We start from the raw sequence: 18,076 nt of genomic DNA, 5'->3' as shown, positions 1-18,076 counted from the left end.
TTCTTCGCTAATGTGAGAAATTCATTGAAACAAAAATTTTTAGAGAGATCAAAGTAAATCCTAATTTCCACCACAAATATACCTTGAGCAATTTTCATATCCGATTTGGCAAAAAAAACTCTTAATAAAAGCAGACTTAATTTTCATGTCCTCTAAATAAAACTTGTATGTTATTCATTTTATTTTATATGCTTAAAATTTTACTCTAAGTGTGAAGATAAATGTGAGCATGAAAAAAAAAAAATCTGGTACATGTAGTCCTATAGTTTATATTTTTTTTTTTTTGTCTAGAGTAAAATGTATTGGAGTTGCTCCTTTAGATTATGTCAACCATTGATTTTTAATTCACATGAAAATTCAATGGAATATGTATAACTACTTAGTTTAGATACAATTGTTACTGAGTTTTATTTAGGTGATCGAATGATAATATTAAAAATAAAATTAAACTAGGGATAGCTAATATTTTTATCTCTTGCAAAGACAAAAGTATATATTCTTATTGGGTTTCGCAGTGTAACAAAGGAGCTTATTGGGTTACACAGTTTAACAACTTTAACAACCTTACCAGCCTCAAGTAGATTGTTTTAACTATAGATCCTATATGTTAAACCAGATTAGATCCATGTTAACTCCAGATCTATCAAATGTCAAATACCGAGAGATCAAATCTTTTGATATTTTGAGTTGTGAACCTTTTTTCAAGTTTTACACTCAATTTTTTTTTTACATAACCACAGATTTAATCCCTACAACTTGATAAATACAGAGTTAAAAGGAGGTTACTAAAAAAACTCCCACAACATTATATAAGAAAGCATGAATGAGACAATGCAAATGGGGGATAGTCCCTCCCAGGGAAAATATGTGCATTGTTTCGATACGTGAATGCCACTGGGGTTGTGATTTTGGTCACTTCCATTTATCTATACCGCAGTACTGCAGTCCCGGAATCTTACCTGGGAGATTGGAATCCTGACTTTGCTCACTTCCATTAACCTATACCGCCCACTTCCATTAACCTATACCGCATTGCTGCAGTGCAGGACTCTGATATGGAGGGTTGGAATCTTGTTCGTCTTGAAGACAGTTCTAACAAAGTCACTAACAAACAACAGTTATATACACATTACTTCTGCATTTCACTTTCATCATGTAACTCAACCAAACATTATTCCTGGTGAACCCAATAGCCATTTTCCTCTGTCCTATACTTCTCCGTTTCAAGCCTGCAACAACGTTAAACAACTCCGCCAAATCCATGCCCATCTGCTTACATTGGGACTAGACCAAGATATCTACTTACTACCTAAACTCGTCTCTAAGTATACCATCTATGGCAATATGGACGATGCAAGCCTACTGTTTGATAAATCCATGAAACCTAATATTCTCCTATGGACCGCTATAATTAGCGGATGTATTAGGAATGGACTCTGCGAGCAAGAACTTGCACTCTATCGCCAAATGCAGGAGCAAGGCATCGAGCCTGATAGTTTCATTTTCAACTTTGTAGCCAAGGCATGTGTCGACATACCAGTTCTCAAGGAGGGTATAGATGTTCATGATGATATAGTTAGACTGGGGTTGGAGTCCGATATTGTTGTAAGTACTGCCCTTGTAGCCATGTATGCCAAGTGTGGAGTTTTAGGGCTTGCACGTGAAGTGTTTGACAAAATGTCTGAACGAAACCTGGTTTCTTGGAGTGTGATGATCGTTGGTTATTCTCAGAAGGGTTATGCTGGTGAAGCTTTGAAGCTTTTTAATGGAATGAGAATGCAAGGGTTCGAGCCTGCTTGGTTATCATGGTGAGTGTTCTCCCTACTTTCTCATCTTTATCAGATATTCAACAAGGAAAATGTATTCATGGTTATGTTATAAGAAGTGGGTTTGAGTCCAATTTTTGTGTGAGTACTACCCTCATAGATTTGTATTCTAAATGCGGGAGTGTAGGTTTTTCACGCTAGCTGTTTGACAAAATGTGTCAAATGCGGGAGTGTAGGTTTTTCACGCTAGCTGTTTGACAAAATGTGTAAAGGGAACGTGGGATTCTGGAATGCCATGATCATTGGTTATATGCAGAATGGATACGCTAATGAAGCCCTGAGACTCTTCAACGAAATGCAAGTGGAATGTGTGGAGCCTGATTTGGTTACGATGGTGAGCATTGTTCTAGTCTGTGCCAATTTATCATCTATGCAGCTAGGTATGTGGATTCACGGTTACATAATTGTAAATGGATTTGAGTTGGATGTTATGTTGGGTGCTGTTCTCATAGATATGTATGCAAAATGTGGAAGTGTAGACAGTGCATGGCAATTGTTTGCTAGAATGTCTCAGAGAAATGTGGTATCATGGAATGCTATGATTGCTGGATATGCCCAGAATGGGCATGCCAATGAAGCCTTGACACTCTTCAATGAAATGCAACTACAAAACTTAAAGCCTGATTTGATCACCATTGTGAATTCTCTACCTGCGTGTGCCTTTTTATCAGCTCTGCAACAAGGTAAGCGAATGCATGGCTACATAAATAGAAGTAATTTTGATTTAGACATTGTTGTATGCAATTCTTTAATTGACATGTATGCCAAGTGTGGGACCTTAGAGTTTTCATGCCAGTTATTTGACAACATGTATGAGAGAACTGTGGTTTCCTGGAACACGATGATTGGTGGGTATGGAATGCATGGACATAGGGACGCTCTTGCACTTTTTGTGAAAATGGACCAGGAAGACATGAAGCTTGATCGTGTAACCTTTATTTCTCTTTTGTCTGTGTGCAGTCATGCAGGTTTGGTGAATGATGGCTGGCAGTGATTTCCTCATATGGTTGAAGATTGTTCCATCACACTGAGTATGGAACACTATGCATGTATGGTTGACCTTCTTGGGCACTCTGGGCTGCTCCAGGAAGCTTATGACTTTATTCAGAAGATGCCTTTTAAGCCTAATGTTGTTGTGTGGGGCATCTTGCTTGGTTCCTGTAAGATTCATGGCAATACTTTGCTTGGAGAATATGCAATGAATTGTATTTTGGAATTGGTACTAGAAAATTCTTCACATTATGTACTGCTGTCAAACATTTACGCTGTGGCTAGTAGGTGGGATGCTGTTGCAAAATTCAGAAATATTATGAAAGTCAAGGGATTGAAGAAGACTCCAGGATGTAGTTGGATTGAGGTAAATAATAAGGTTCATTCCTTCTTTGCAACAGAAGGTGAAAGTGAAAGTATTTTGTAGTTCACTAATTGCAGAAGAATACATTGATTATGAATTGTTTTAGCTGGGTGTGGATTCAAATTGACAGGAGGAACAATAACAATAAGTATTGCCACTCGAGAAAATTAAAGGAAAGGAAAATTTCTCAAAATCCTCTCTCAATCAGCAAATATAAGCAAGGTGAGCAACCATTGCTGGGCAACTGGAGGAAGCAGATTATTTTCCTAGCACAAGGGTTGATTGGCTTTAATAGGAGGAGATTTTCAAGGAAACTGTGCTCTGAACAAGTAGCCACTTCTTTGGGTTTTTGACACAAGACTGGAACATCATCTCTATTTTGAAGAACACTGTTGTATTTTTAGGTGGAGAAATATAGGCTAATTGGAGTAAGTGAAGCATGGTTTGAATACCAATCAGATTTTCCATGTTACCTGTCACTTCAGACAATTAAAGAAAAGGGAAATTTCTCAGATTCCTATCTCAATCAGAAAATATAAGCAAGGCCAGCGACCATTGCTGGGCAACTGGCTGAAGCAAAATTTTTTCCTGGCACAAATGTTGTTCCACATAATGTGAGGAGCTTGTCAAGGACTCCGTGCTCTAAGCATGTAGCTATTCCTTTGGGTTTTCGGCACAAGACTGGAACATTTATCTCTGTCTTGAGGAACATTGTATTTTTAGGTGGAAAAAAGGAGGCTAATGAGAATAAGTGAAACATAGTTTGAATATCGATCAAATTATTCATATTACCTGTCTTCGGTTAATCGAAAGGTAGATATTTTGGTTACTCAAGAGCTCATGCATTTTGGTCTAGGCTAGATGAATCACTTCATTATATGATTGGAGTGCTCAAGTTATTTTGCCACATTCATATTGATGTCTCAACATTCTTCTAGAACATCCAGTAGGGTGGTTTGGAAATAACGAAAAAAATTCTTTGTTTATAATCTAGCAGAGTGCTTAAAGCTTGCTACTATTCCAAGCTGATTGCAGATGATCACTTGAATTAAGAGTCTTAAGAGATTTATGTATATTTGTTAAGCTAAATATGTAACCTATGATATGCTTTTAATTAGCCTATTTTTAGTTCGTAGTTCACATAAATTAGATGTCAAAATTTATAGGTTCTTTAAAAATTTACACAGATAAAACCAAAGTAACAAATGCTAACATTTCCCTCTTTCTAGAGATTTCTTGAAGCCGTATAGAGAAGCTTTGAATGGGTTACAATTACCTCATCTGATCTAGAAGCTTCCATAGATGTTTCACTGAATATTTTGTCATGATAGATCTAGAATATTACTTCAATACAGTAAGTCTATAGGTACACTCAATTGGAGGGTGCAGTTTTCTTATATTTTGTGCAAATTAAACACACTATTAATGAAATAAAAGCATTCAACACATCACAATACCATTAAGCACTAGCTTTTACCCCAGAGAAACCTGTATTTGGAAAAACTCTAGCAAAATGAAGGACTATGCCTTTCCTCTTAATAAAATGGAGAAATTACAATGCAAATTATTGAGGATGCACAAACTTACAGTAGAGTTGTGAGACACTATGGTTTTCAATGATATGTAATGTCTTAGGGTAATTTTTCATCCTAGGGTTTTTTTATTCAAGCTAGGGTTGCAAACAAAATAACAACACAAATTCATTCATTTATACAACAACACATATTCCTTCATTAATATGAAAGTCATTCAACATCAATAGGAGATGTGCATGAATAATTCAATCATGTAATATACCTAGGGGAATAATATGGGGTACAAAGGGAGGTACCCAAGGGAATAATGTAATAATGGGATGGGCCATAGTAATAAATAAGGTGGTTAACCCGTATCATGTAAGGGACCACAAGTAGTTAGTAATAATGTAATGGGCCCATGGTATTAGATAGATGGTATTGAGGGAAGCATGGTAATGACCCATGGTATTGTATGTATGAGGCTTATATAGAAGCTAGAGACTCCACATTGAGAGATGTCAAGGAATAATGTATGAATAAGCATATGGCTTGTGGAGTGTTCTCCTTCCTTAATGAGTGAATGTATGGTGTTGCCCTGCTTTAAGGATTTGATCAATAAAGTGAATCATTTCTATCTATATTCAGATCTTGTTATTCTTGGGTTATTTGCATTGTATTATATTTTCAGATCAGATCTATAAAAAGTGGTATCAGAGCTTCATGAATTTCTTCTGCACATTAATACTGATAGTACTGACAGATTCCATCCAAGGATATCCTAAAACAACATCTATGTTATCCATATCTGAAGTATAAAAATCACCATGCAACAAATACTTATCCATAGAAAACTTCAAATCATTATAAACTTGAACATCCTCATCATCAACCTATGTGTTTTCAATGTGTTTTGCTGGAACTTGCAATTTTTTTGCCAAATTAACATTGATAAAATTATGCTTGCAGCTAGGATTTATAGACACAATCATCTTCTCCTTCTGAATTAATCCATGAACCTCCAATAAGGAGACACCCATAGAAAATAACCCCTTATGTGTCTCATTCTCCTTTTTTCTAGCCCGAGACCATTTGTCTAAAATGACTCTTTCAAATTCTGCATCTGAATGTTTGGGCAACTGCTTGTTGTTAAGTGAGAACCACCATTTGGCAGCCTCATCTCTGAAACCAAGCCACACTAAATCCTTCCAATCTTTTGCAAATAATGACTTTTTCTGTTTTTTGTACTCTTCAATAGTAGGACCATTATCTTTTCCTGTAAAACATAGAACCGCCATGAAGAGGGTTTTGAAAAAAGGTCACTTACTTGGCGAAAATTTGAAATTGCCACAATTCCATCAATATTGCTCAAAACCCCTATTATGACCTATTTTCGGAAAAGGAACAATGATTCTGCATCATCTCATGTGGTAGAAATCCTGATCTAGGCACTAGAATTGCCAATCCATGCTGCAACTGTCTTGCCGTCACAAAAAATTGCTGAAAAATAGCTGATTTTAAATCAGCGATATCTCCCTCATCGAGATTCTGATTTGACTGATGTTTTTTTTGAAATTGGGTATTTTTTCACAAATAATCTAGATCTGTAATTAGATACTTAATATTTTGCCCCAAATCATATAGATCTGATCTTCAAATTCACTGCCCCGAAAAATGTCTACAACACCACTAATTTTTAGATCAGCAATATCTCCTTCATCCAAACTCTGATTCGGTCGATTTTTTTTTTGAAATTGGATATTTTTCACAAAGAATCCAAATCCGCAATTAGATTCTGCAGATTTTGCACTAGGATGTCTAGATCTACGCCGCAAACCCACCGACCCGAAAAAAAGTATGCAACCCAACTGATTTTTAAATCATCAATATCTCCTTCATCCGGACTCCGATCTGGCCAATTTTTTTTTTGAACTTGGGTATTTTTTCACAAAGAATCCAGATATGCAATTATATTTTGCATATTTTTCCCCAAAACGTACAGATCTGATCTGCAAACTCACCACCCTAGAAAGTTCCTCCAAAAAAAATAAAAAAATTCTCCACTTTTTCCCAAGAAAGTGCTCTAATACCACTTGTTATGCTCTTAATCTGCAAGATGATACTAGAATACCAAATATACGAAGAAATATACCCAGAACATAGAATAATGAGAAATAACAACAAGTATTTTATTATTCAGAAAGCAATGTTCACTTGTCTCTTCGAGGGGGCAACCTCCAATAGAGCAAAGCTCAATATAGAATAAGGCATGATGCTCCTCGAGGGAGTCTTTATCCTTTATATAGGATTCAAACATGCAATACAATGGGGAAATACCATGGTTCTTATTAATACCATCTATCTAATACCAAGGCCCATTTGCAACTAACTATAGTCCCTTTATTAAATGCGGGTTAACCACTTACAATTATTAATATGGGCTTTATTGACTCTTTACTTAACTATAACTATGACTTGATCCTATTACATAAATAAGGGGGTTAGGATGGGACCCTAACATGCCCTTCCCCATACAAATAGCCTTGTCCTCAAGGCTGAAGCTACGGAAACTGCTGAACAATAATGGTTGGTTCCCAGGTTGCATCTTCCAGAGAGGTGTCTTGCCACTTGACGAGGACTTCCTTGATCATGCGGCCACACAGGTGTCGTTCTCGTGTGTCTAGAACCTATTCAGGTTGGAGCCAGATTGACCCTTCTTCATCCAGTTCAGGTAGATTGGTTTGAATTCTGCAATTGTTCCCAATCACTTTCTTGAGGCATGAGACATGGAAAACTAGATGGATTTTCGCAGTGGGTGGCAAAGCTAGCTTGTAGGCAACTTCTCCAATGCGCTGAAGTACTTGATACAGTCCGTAGAATTTTGGAGATAGTTTCTGACAACCCTTGTCTTTGAGTGATGTTTGCTTATATGGTTGCAGCCTCAAAAATACCTGATCCCCTTCTTGAAATTGGCATCTGAGCAATGTTGATCTACCTGTTGCTTCATGCGGTTTTGAGCTTGATGAAGATTCTCTCTAAGATGGGTCACCATGGTTGTGTGGTTCTGTAGGAGTTGATCCATTTCTTGTACCTTCAAGCATCCCTTGATATAAGAAGTAGGGGAAGGAGGGAGTTGACCATAAATTGCTTCATATGGAATCATTTTGGTGGTGGCATGATAGTTGTTGTTATACCACCATTCAGCTAGAGGTAACCACTATACCCAGAGATGTTGCTTTTCTGAAGTGAAACACCTAAGGTAGGTTTCCAGACATTTGTTGACTGCTTCAGTTTGACCTACAGTTTGTGGATGATAGGAAGTACTGAGTTGTAGTTGGGTACCTTGTAGCCAGAAGAGTTCCTGCCAAAAGTTACTGGTGAATACCGGGTCATGATCAGACACAATGGAAGTGGGCATGCCATGCAATTTTAAGATCTGATCCATGAAAGATTGAGCAACCAAAGTCAGTGTAAAAGGGTGGGGTAAGGCGCAAAAATGAGCATGCTTAGAAAGTTTGTCCACAACCACCACGATCACTGACTTGTTTCCTAACTTTGGAAGATCCGTAATGAAATCCATAGAAACCTCTGTCCAGATTGATGCCGGGATGGGCTATGGTTGTAATTTGCCTAGGGATTTGACTATTTCTCCTTTGTGGCGCTGACAAATGTCACATTCAGCTACAAAAGTAAGAATGCCCTTTTTCATGCCTGTCCAAAAAAATGATTTTCGAGTGTGAGCATATGTCTTCTGAAAGTCTGAATGTCCTACAATGGGAGATGAGTGCAACTCTGCCAAAATGTGGTTTTTGAGGGTGGATGTTGGTGATATTAGGACTTTGTCCTTGTAGCGAAGAATCTCATCCTGCCACGAGTAGCCCGCTGTGGAATTTGGATCCGCCTGCAATTGAGTAATGAGTTGGGAGAGCCAGGGATGTGAAAAGCATTCCTTGTGAGCCTCTTCAATCCATTCTGGAATAGGAAGGGAAATTACGAGCAGGGTACTTTCCTCCTCAAATTGGCGGATAATGCATCTGCTACAATATTTTCACACCCTTTCTTGTAAATTATCTCATAATCATTTCCCAGCATTTTGGCGAGCCATTTATTTTGTTGTGGTGAGGATAGGCATTGCTCCAAAAAATATTTAAGGCTTTAATGGTCTGTGCGGATTTGAAAATGTCGCCCCAATAAGTATGGTCTCTAGGTATCTACTGAATGTAAGATAGCCATCATCTCCTTCTCATAGGTAGATTGTCCCAGATTCTTCCCACTTAGTTGTTGGCTCTTGAAGGCCAAGGGTCGACCTTCCTACATTAAGACCGCCCCAATACCCGTACCCGAAGCATCACATTCAATCATAAAAGATTTGGTGAAGTCGGGTAGTGCTAAGACTGGAGTGGAACACATGGTATGTTTGAGAGCTGTAAAGGCCTGTTGTGCTTCCTCATTCCAGAGGAATGAATTTTTCTTGAGGAGTTGAGTGAGGGGCCTAGCAATGCGACCATAATTGTAGACAAATTTGTGATAGTAGCTTGTGAGACCCAAAAATCCTCTCACGCTCTTCAAGGTCTTAGGTTGAGGTCAATCTTGCATTCCCTGGATCTTTTTGGGGTCCACCCTGACACCTTCACGCCCCACAATGTGGCCCAAATACTCAACTTCTTCCATGCCAAAAGAACACTTGGACATCTTGACAAATAATTTATGCTTGCGGAGCAATTGCAAGAGCAGATCTACATGTTGAAGATGTGCGGCCCAGGTGCGACTGTAGATGAGGATGTCATCAAAGAAAAAAGGACAAATTTTCTGAGATATGGTTTGAGCAGGTGGTTAGATAGGACTAGCTCTCCAATAAACTAGGAATGTACACAGCCAATACCTCACCAATACAATAACTGTTTGTAAATGTAAATAAACCAGATTCACTTTTGAACTAATTTAACTGAGTTCTACTACATATATTATTTCCTACTCTTCAGCACAGAACCTGGACTATCCTATCTTACTTTGTTTTTCTGAGAGAGTGATCAAAGTAGGCTCGGCTACCTTTTTGGTGTACCCGCAGGTTAGATATGTGGATTTTGTCTTGGAAACAACTCACAATTAGGCTTGTTCACTTCTGTTAGAGCTCAGAAATGCCTCTATAATAGTTCGTAGCCCTAGGAGGAGATGAATACCAAATCCTACTCCTGTAACAGTCCTATCCTCAACTCTTTGCCCTCACTGCCTCAGAATGGTGTCCTCCTGTGATAGTCTGCAGCGCTAGGGGGTCTAAATCCTAGATGTCTGCTACTAGACAATGTGATCTTCCAATCTTGTCTCCACTTCTGCAGAAAAACTCCAACCCGTGCCACAACGAATACACCCTTGGCTGGAAATGCCACCAAATTTCCTTAACCAGATAGAGGCCAAATTCCATGACTTACCAGACAAGTTATAACAAAAGATGAATGGAAAAAGATAACTAACTAGGGTGGAATATTTCACCACCGAAATTAGTAGAGGAAAAGGGGTCTTAAAACCCTCAAAGCCACAATTCAAGAAAAAAAAAAATATTTGATCCAAATAGAGGATGCAAGAATGATTCTAGCTCTCCTCTATTTATATATTCTCCCATGGGGTTTCTCAAATGTGAGGGGTTGCAATGTAACACCCAATTTTGGGCTTTTTTCCACCAACCAACCCAAAATTTTCCCAATGTTGCCCCAAACATTGAAGAATTGGGTTTTCCACTTTTATCAAGACTATAGCCTATGGGGTTGGATAGGCTACTCTATCCTTCTTTGGCCATTTAATTGGAAGAAGACATTATAGTCCCCCCTTCCTGAAATTGCTTACCCTTAAGCAATTGCAAATTCAGATGCTGTAAAATTCACTCTCCTTCCCATGTTGCATCTTCTTCTAGAAGGTTTTTCCATCTAATCTGAAATTAATCTGCCCCTTAGTCTCTTTTCTCTTATTGCCATGATTGCTTTCAGAATTCACTCCAGTTATCCTTCTATATCCAAAAGGGGAAACTCGATATAAGTAGTGACTTGCTACCTGATGACCTTCTTGAGACATGTTACATGGAAGACATTGTGAATTCCACTTTCACTTGGAAGCTCTAACTCATAAGCCACCTTGCCAACCCATCGGAGAACTTTGTAAGGTCCATAAAATCTCAACTTCAACTTTTCTGGACCACTTTTCTTGAGTGTCGATTCTCTATATCGCTGTAATATCAAGAAAATGAGGATTCCTATCTCAAAGCTGCGTTTTGTTTGATCACATAGTGCTTTGAATGGCATCATCATAATAGACAAATGATAAGTGGTGTTGTAACAATGCTCTCCAAGGTACAACTACTTCATCCATGCCTTTTGTTGACTAGTCACGTAGTTATGTAAGTACCCCTCAATCCATTGATTCACAATCTATGTCTAGCGAATTGTTTGAGGGTGGTAGCTAGTCTTAGGGGCCAATTCTATTCCCACTATCTTGAAGAGTTCTTACCAAAATGCACTAATGAATATTCCATCCTGATCATTGACTATTTTTGGGTAGTCAATGGAGTCAAAATATTTCCTTGAAACACAGTTCTGCTCCCTGTTTGTCTAAATAATCAGTTGGAAATGCAAATAAGTGCCTAAATTTTGTCAACTTATCAACCACGGTGTAGATGCAATCCTTGCCTTGTGCTTTGGATAGTTTGGCGATGAAGTCCATTGAGATGCTTTCCCATTTTTGTTCCAGAATTGATAAGGGTTGGAGTAAATTTGTGGGATGTCTATGCATTTGACCTTATTTTATTGACATGTCATGCATATTTTGACGGATTTTAGTACGCCATCTTTGAGATCTTTCCATGAAAATCTTTCCTTGATCTATTTATATGTTTTGAAGAACCCTTGATGTCCTGCTAATGGTATGCATGTGTAGCCTTCAAGATCTACTCCTTGAGTGTGGATTTGGGGACCAAACATATAATATATTTATAGAAAATAATGTCATTGATCATCTTGTGCTTGTCATCTTGGACGTGTCGGACCATCAATGCACAAACAAACTTGTTTTTGGAGTACTCCACCAAAAGGTGAGCCTTCTAATCCTCTGTGATCTCCATGAGAGAACATGTTGTTAGTTTCTTGGAAAGTGCATTGGCCACAACATTCCTTTTACCCTTTATATATTTAATGTCAAAATTATAAGCTTAGACGTTACTTACCCACTTATGCTGTCTTTCATTCAGGTTGTTTTGCTCCAAGAAATGATGTAAGCTGTTGTGGTTTGCCTTGACTATAGACCTACTTCCTACCGAGTATTGCCTGAGTTTCGCTAAAGCATGCATAATAGGTGGTGTTGACCACTACATGTCAATGACCCATAGCAATACACCCTGTTTTTTCGCAAAAGGGATAATGCCTGAACAATGTGTTCGTGCCGTACAACTATTATCATTAGTTTCACTTCCAAGATGTTATGTAAACCCTTTCTACATGTGTATAATGTAAATAATCTTAACAGATCCGTGTTGTGTATGTAATTGCCTAGGTAAACTTAGTTTTCTGGTGACGATCTACATTCCGGGTGGTTTTTTGTCTCACCGATCTATTCTCGGATGGTCGACAGAGTTTTCTTTAGCCTTACCTCAAAGCCGAAATGTATTTTGTCACTGAGATCTTAGGCGAGTCCTAGTGTTATAGATTGATTCTATGTAAAATTGATTCGAGAATAATCCTAACTATTTGGTTATGTTATTTTATTACAAATTGTTTGGTCTGTTGAATTATATTTGTGTCGTAGAAATGGGTAGCCTGTGAGGGTCTTTTACAAATGAATTTTCCCCCTTGAAATGTAAAAAATATGAAAATCATGATGTAAAATGTTTTGAGGGTTGGAAAAATAATTAATCTCCTCAAATTAATTAATTAATTTTTCTGGCTTAAAAAATAATTAAAATCCTAAGCCATAAATTTAATTAATTCTAGGTCCTAGGTAAATTTAAATTCTCTAAAGGCAAAAATTTTCAGTTCTTAAAAATTAAATTTTAAGAGGTCCAAGGATTAAGGTAAATTAATTATTTTGATAAATTTTAAACCTTTGATCCTTTAGGCTAATTCAAAGTCAAAATTTTGGGAAAATTAATTCAAAATTTTAATTTTTGAATTAATTAAAATGCATTTAATTGAAAATTTTGAATTTCCCCAAATATTTAAATATTTCAACGGATGAGATTAAAATGAATTTTAATCTTTATCAATGGTCGAGATTGCTTTGATGAGGAACACACGAACTAGCCATTGGAGGATTTATCCTTAAATAAGAAGTCATTCGTCAGTCAATTCATTTGACCTTTGAGTTTTGTGCTAAGTGAAAAGCTCGTGTAATATTTTTCTGAATAATAAGAAAAGACTTTGGGGTTAATTTTCGCTGGTGTTACTCTTCATGGAAACACTGTAAGATGTGTCATTTTCATGTGTAAATTTTTTTTAGCCATTGATGATAGCTTCTAAAGAGTGATTTGAGTAAAGATATCTTGCTCAGTCGCTGGGGTTTACGTGATAATTTAAATTTTGAATGTAATAGCAAGTATTTTTATTTATTTGAATTTTATTATCATTTTGTCACTCTATTTTGATGGCTGGGTTGAGTTTTGCAAGAAAATCTTGATTTTTAGATCATCGAGCGTTCGAGGAAGTTTTCAATTGGACCAGCCAACTTCTGATCCATTTTTTATGAAGAGCTCAACTTAATTTGATCCCAAGTTTATCATAAGATTTTTATTGGTGATGCATGAAGGGTTTTGAGATAAGCACCTTCTTTAAAATTTAAAAATTTAATTTTTTATGTTCGAAATTGATGAATCTAACTGTTAAGAGCTTTAGATTATCAGATCTGAGACTAGAGTTGGACTCACACTCCCCAGATCTAATAGATCTGCCATTCCTGTGCATAGATGTGTAAAGCTTTTGGGTTTTCTGACTTGTTGTTTCCGAGGTTTTATTTATTTTTTATATATCTAGGTTCTTGGTGTTTTTGTTTTTAGGTACAGGTTGTAGATATAAAGGTGAAGTTTGATTTGAAGCCAGATCTAGGCCCTGGAGGGTAAGATCTGGCATTAAAATCATTTTTGCAGGGATTCTATCCAGATTTTTGCCGTCAAATGGTTTTTAAATTTTTAATTCTGGAAATAATTTAAATTTTTAAGGGTTTCACTGGTAAATCTTAAGTAGAGGTATAACATCTTAATCTGGAAATTTCTCTTTGGTTCTTTGGCTACCTGTCTACTACTTGGGTTTTCAATTTCTCTGCTGCAGAAAAATTATGATTTTTTTTTAAGACCCACAACCTTTTTTTGTTGTCTGCATTCTCCTCTAATCTGTCAGCTCCCTCGTGCTGTCCCTACCCTTGCTACCCTCTTGTCACCATCAAACCCTCGACTGCTCTATTCCTTCGATCATCGTTGCATTCCAACCCTGTTAAACCTCACCCTTAGTTTTGCACTTAGATCTGCACGTCCAAGCTCCAAACCCTGTGATTCCATCCCTATCCACTGCTCCTTTCTTACTGTCCATTTGTCCATCTCTTTCTCTCGTCGACCTACAGTCCTTTACCTGCGTTTATCACCCTATCCATCCCTCTCGGCCCTCCATCCCACGCTATAGTCTCATCACCGCAACTCCTCCATCGAGTGGCTCTGCTGTCCCTTTGTTGACCCTTCATCCTTCAGATTTATCTCGTCGAGTTGTCTTCTGCCGCCGTCACTACTCTTTCCATTCACCTGCACACAATAAACAAAAAACACTTCGATTTTTTTATATATTAGCTTTTAGGTTTTAGTTAGTTGTTTAGCATATTCGACTTTTCATTTTAATTTTCATTTGTATTATTATGAGTTAGATTTAGGTTTGATTTTATTTTGTTTGTTTAAATTTTTTTAGTTTAAAATTTCGATTTCTTCTGTCTTGGGTCATTTTTTCAATTTTCAAATTTTTATTTCTGTTTGATTTGATTTGTGTTTTTTTTTCACTTATCATTTTTCGAATTTAACTTTGATTTCTTTTTTATTATTTTCATTTAAAAAACATAAAAAGATTCTAAAAAATTTAAAAATCCAAAAATTTTAAAACCTAAAACATTAAAAAGTTTAAAAAATTAAAAATTTTAAAAATCAAAAGCCTAAAAAACTTCTAATTTTAAAAAAAATCTAAAACATTTAAAAAAATCTAATTTTTTTTAAATTATGGTGACTAAGGAATTAAATTAATAGAGGATTTTTCCTTTCACATTAGAAATTTTAATGTAGCCTATGGCCCATTAAAATTTCAATTTATTGATCTTTTTAATTTACTTTGTCATATTAAAAATTTAATTTCTTCATTTACCACATCAAATTAATTTCCTAAGGAACAATTGAATTGATTACATAAATTTCCTTGGTGTCTTTTCATGGTAAGTAGTATTTCTCTATTGTCAAGTGCGATTGATGTTTCAAAAAACTATATTGGTGATAGGAGGAAGTTAATTAAATTCTTGATCTGAGTCATTAATGAAAATCATTTTAAATCTAGAATCTCTTGATGATAGAGTTATGGGCGTTTACATTTGATCGTTCATGATTGTCATTATTCGTCACATTTATAAACTGCTCTGGGTGACTTGTTATTATTTAGTCTTTGGTTAAATCACATTAAAGGCACTGGTCTGCAGCCATTTTTATCTCATGATTATGTCATATTTAACCAAGACTTTATTTAAATTCATCAAGTTGTTCATCCTTAAAATCTCCTAGACCCTGTGTTCCACTGGCTATTCTCATCCATTAACCTTAAGGACTACCCCCCTTGACTCGTCTAGGAGAGAGTCTAAACAGAGTGAGTAAGGATTAGAGTGACAACCCTTGCTCTAAGTGTTGTCGCGGTGCCTAGACATTTTGTGCGACAACATGTAGCATCTCTTTGTTGTATATTGAGTAAAGTCTCTTCAAATCTTTTACTCTCAGAATTTTGAATGCAATTGAATGTCCCTTTTGCATTAATACAACTATTCCTTCTCTTGACACATCACATTCTGATACAAAGGGTTGATTGAAGTCGGGGAGTGCCAGTACTGGACATGAGCTCATTATTTCCTTGAGCTTATTAAATGCTTTGTTTGATTCTTCCATCCACTTGAATGCCCATTTTTTGTTCAAGTTTATCAGAGGTGTGCCTGATTGCAAGAATCCTTTGACGAATCATCAATAATAGCTAATAATTTTGAAGAATGCTTGTAACTCTAATAGGTTCTTGGGTGTTGGCCAATCAAATATTGCCTGAATCTTCTCTTGATGTACCTGCATCCCTTATGCACTGATTATATGTCCCAAGTACAAAATTTCTCTCATCTCGAATTTGCACTTCAATGCCTTGGCATAAAGTGATTGTTCCTTGATTATTTCATCCAAATGTCCCAAGTGTCCTTCCTATGTATCGTTGTATATGAGGAGGTAATTGAAAATTACCGGTAAGAATTTCCTTAATTACTTGTTGAAGATGCTATTCATAAAAGACTAGAATGTGGTGGGAGCATTGGTTAGCCCAAACGACATGACCAAACATTCAAAATGTCCATAGTGACATCAAAAAATTGTTTTTGGCACATCTTGCTCTCGAACTTGAATTTGATGAATATCCTAATTATAAAATCTTTGTAAAGTATACAACTCCACGTAATTCATCTAATAGTTCATCGATCCTGGGAATGGAGTACCCGTTCTTGATGGTCTTTTTGTTGAGTGCTCAGTAGTCAATACACATCCTCCATGTGCAATCCTTCTTTTTTACCAAAACTATCGATGAAAAAAATGGGCTTGAGCTGGGTTTGATGTGGTCCATAGCTAGAAATTCTTGGATCACCTTCTCTATCTCGTTCTTGAATTTCTTTGGGTGTCGTTATGGTGTGGTGATTACAGGCTTGGCCCCTTCTTTCAACTCAATGGTATGCTCAAACCCTCTTTTACGAGGTAGTCCCAAGGGAATCTTGTCAAAAACCTAGCCATGCTTAATCATCTCTTCTTGAAGGTTTTCCTTGTACTGTGGGTTGCTACTATCTAGTGTTTTTTGGTTCATAATCACACATAATGTGACATATGCTACATCTCCATGCTTGAATATGGCCTCCATTCTTTTGGCGGAAATGATTTGAGGAGCACCATTAGTATTGCCTCTCAATGGTACTTTGTTGCCATTCGATGATTTGAATTCCATCTCCATTGCTTGGTAGTCCATAGTGAATTTTCCCAAAGAGTACAACCATTGAACCCCCAACATTGCATTAGTATTTGCAAGATACATTACATAGAAATCATTAGTAAAAGTCTAATTACCGAGTGTTATGCTCAAACCTAGGATTACTCACGCAAGCCAGGTTGTACCCATCTGCTACCATCATGTCGAGGCCTTCAAATTCTTCTGTGGGAGACCCATTCTTACTACTAGCACAACCCATCAACCAAGGTTATGATGCATTGCCCCTTGATAACTCTCATGATCTTGAAAGTGTAATGCTTGGGGGTCTCTAATAGAGACGTTGTTAATTCTTCTTAGGGCTATATTGTTCTTTGCTATTGATAGTTACATTTTAAACTTTTCATCATTTTCATATCACATTCATCCCATAATATCTTAACATCATTAACAACTATGTAGAAATAACAATAACCTCAATATTGCAATGAAATATAAAGGAACAACAAAAGAAAAATATGCACAAAAGGGACACTGAGACATTGGTTATAGACCAAAGGAAAACCCCACAAGGGGGAAAACCCATCCAAATTCTTCTTCTATTAGATATTTATCAATTGTTTAGCTGAGATACAAAGTACATCTATAATGAGGCACATTAATCACGTCAGGCCTCTTAGGGCCAACTTAAGTTAGTTCACAAGTTCGATTGTAAATTGACATCCAATAATCAGAGAAAGTTATTGCAATATCATAGTCATATATGTCATAGAGACATTATCACATAGTCATATATGTCATAGAGACATTATCACATCTGTCACCCAGCTCAAGAATCATCATTGTCAATTATCATTAGTTATTTCCAGCCATATAAATGATCTGTATCTTTGCTGTAATTTATCACAAGGGCAAGATCATAGCCATATATATCATAAGAGCAAGGTCCCTAATTCAATGGTCGCTGATAGAAAATCTCTATCATAAGTATCATAGAAAATGCTATACGAACAAGGTCACTAAACCAATCATGTGAACATTGTCATATTTAACCAGATATGCCTTCTTTTTGAATTAATGCACCTCCAAATTTCGTTTACCTAACTGTCTCTTGGGTGGTGGCGTGATGAGACAAATCGACGACGAGCAGAACTATTCCACCTCATTGAC

The 18,076-nt window shown here is 36.7% G+C and overlaps 1 pseudogene across 1 annotated transcript; it reads left to right on the top strand.

Moving 5' to 3' along the window:
* Positions 1–906: 906 nt before the first annotated feature.
* Positions 907–4,014, top strand: LOC149141196 (pentatricopeptide repeat-containing protein At3g12770-like; annotated as a pseudogene). The gene is made up of 3 exons (XR_016265080.1): positions 907–1,953; positions 2,003–2,509; positions 2,787–4,014. The product of XR_016265080.1 is annotated as a pentatricopeptide repeat-containing protein At3g12770-like (transcript).
* Positions 4,015–18,076: the final 14,062 nt, after the last annotated feature.

The sequence above is a fragment of the Pinus tabuliformis genome, chromosome X (genome assembly GCF_031772625.1).
Source record: "Pinus tabuliformis cultivar Carrire ecotype Pingquan chromosome X, CPIR1, whole genome shotgun sequence".
Classification (NCBI taxonomy): Eukaryota; Viridiplantae; Streptophyta; class Pinopsida; order Pinales; family Pinaceae; genus Pinus; species Pinus tabuliformis.
This window is presented reverse-complemented; position numbering and strand designations above follow the sequence as displayed.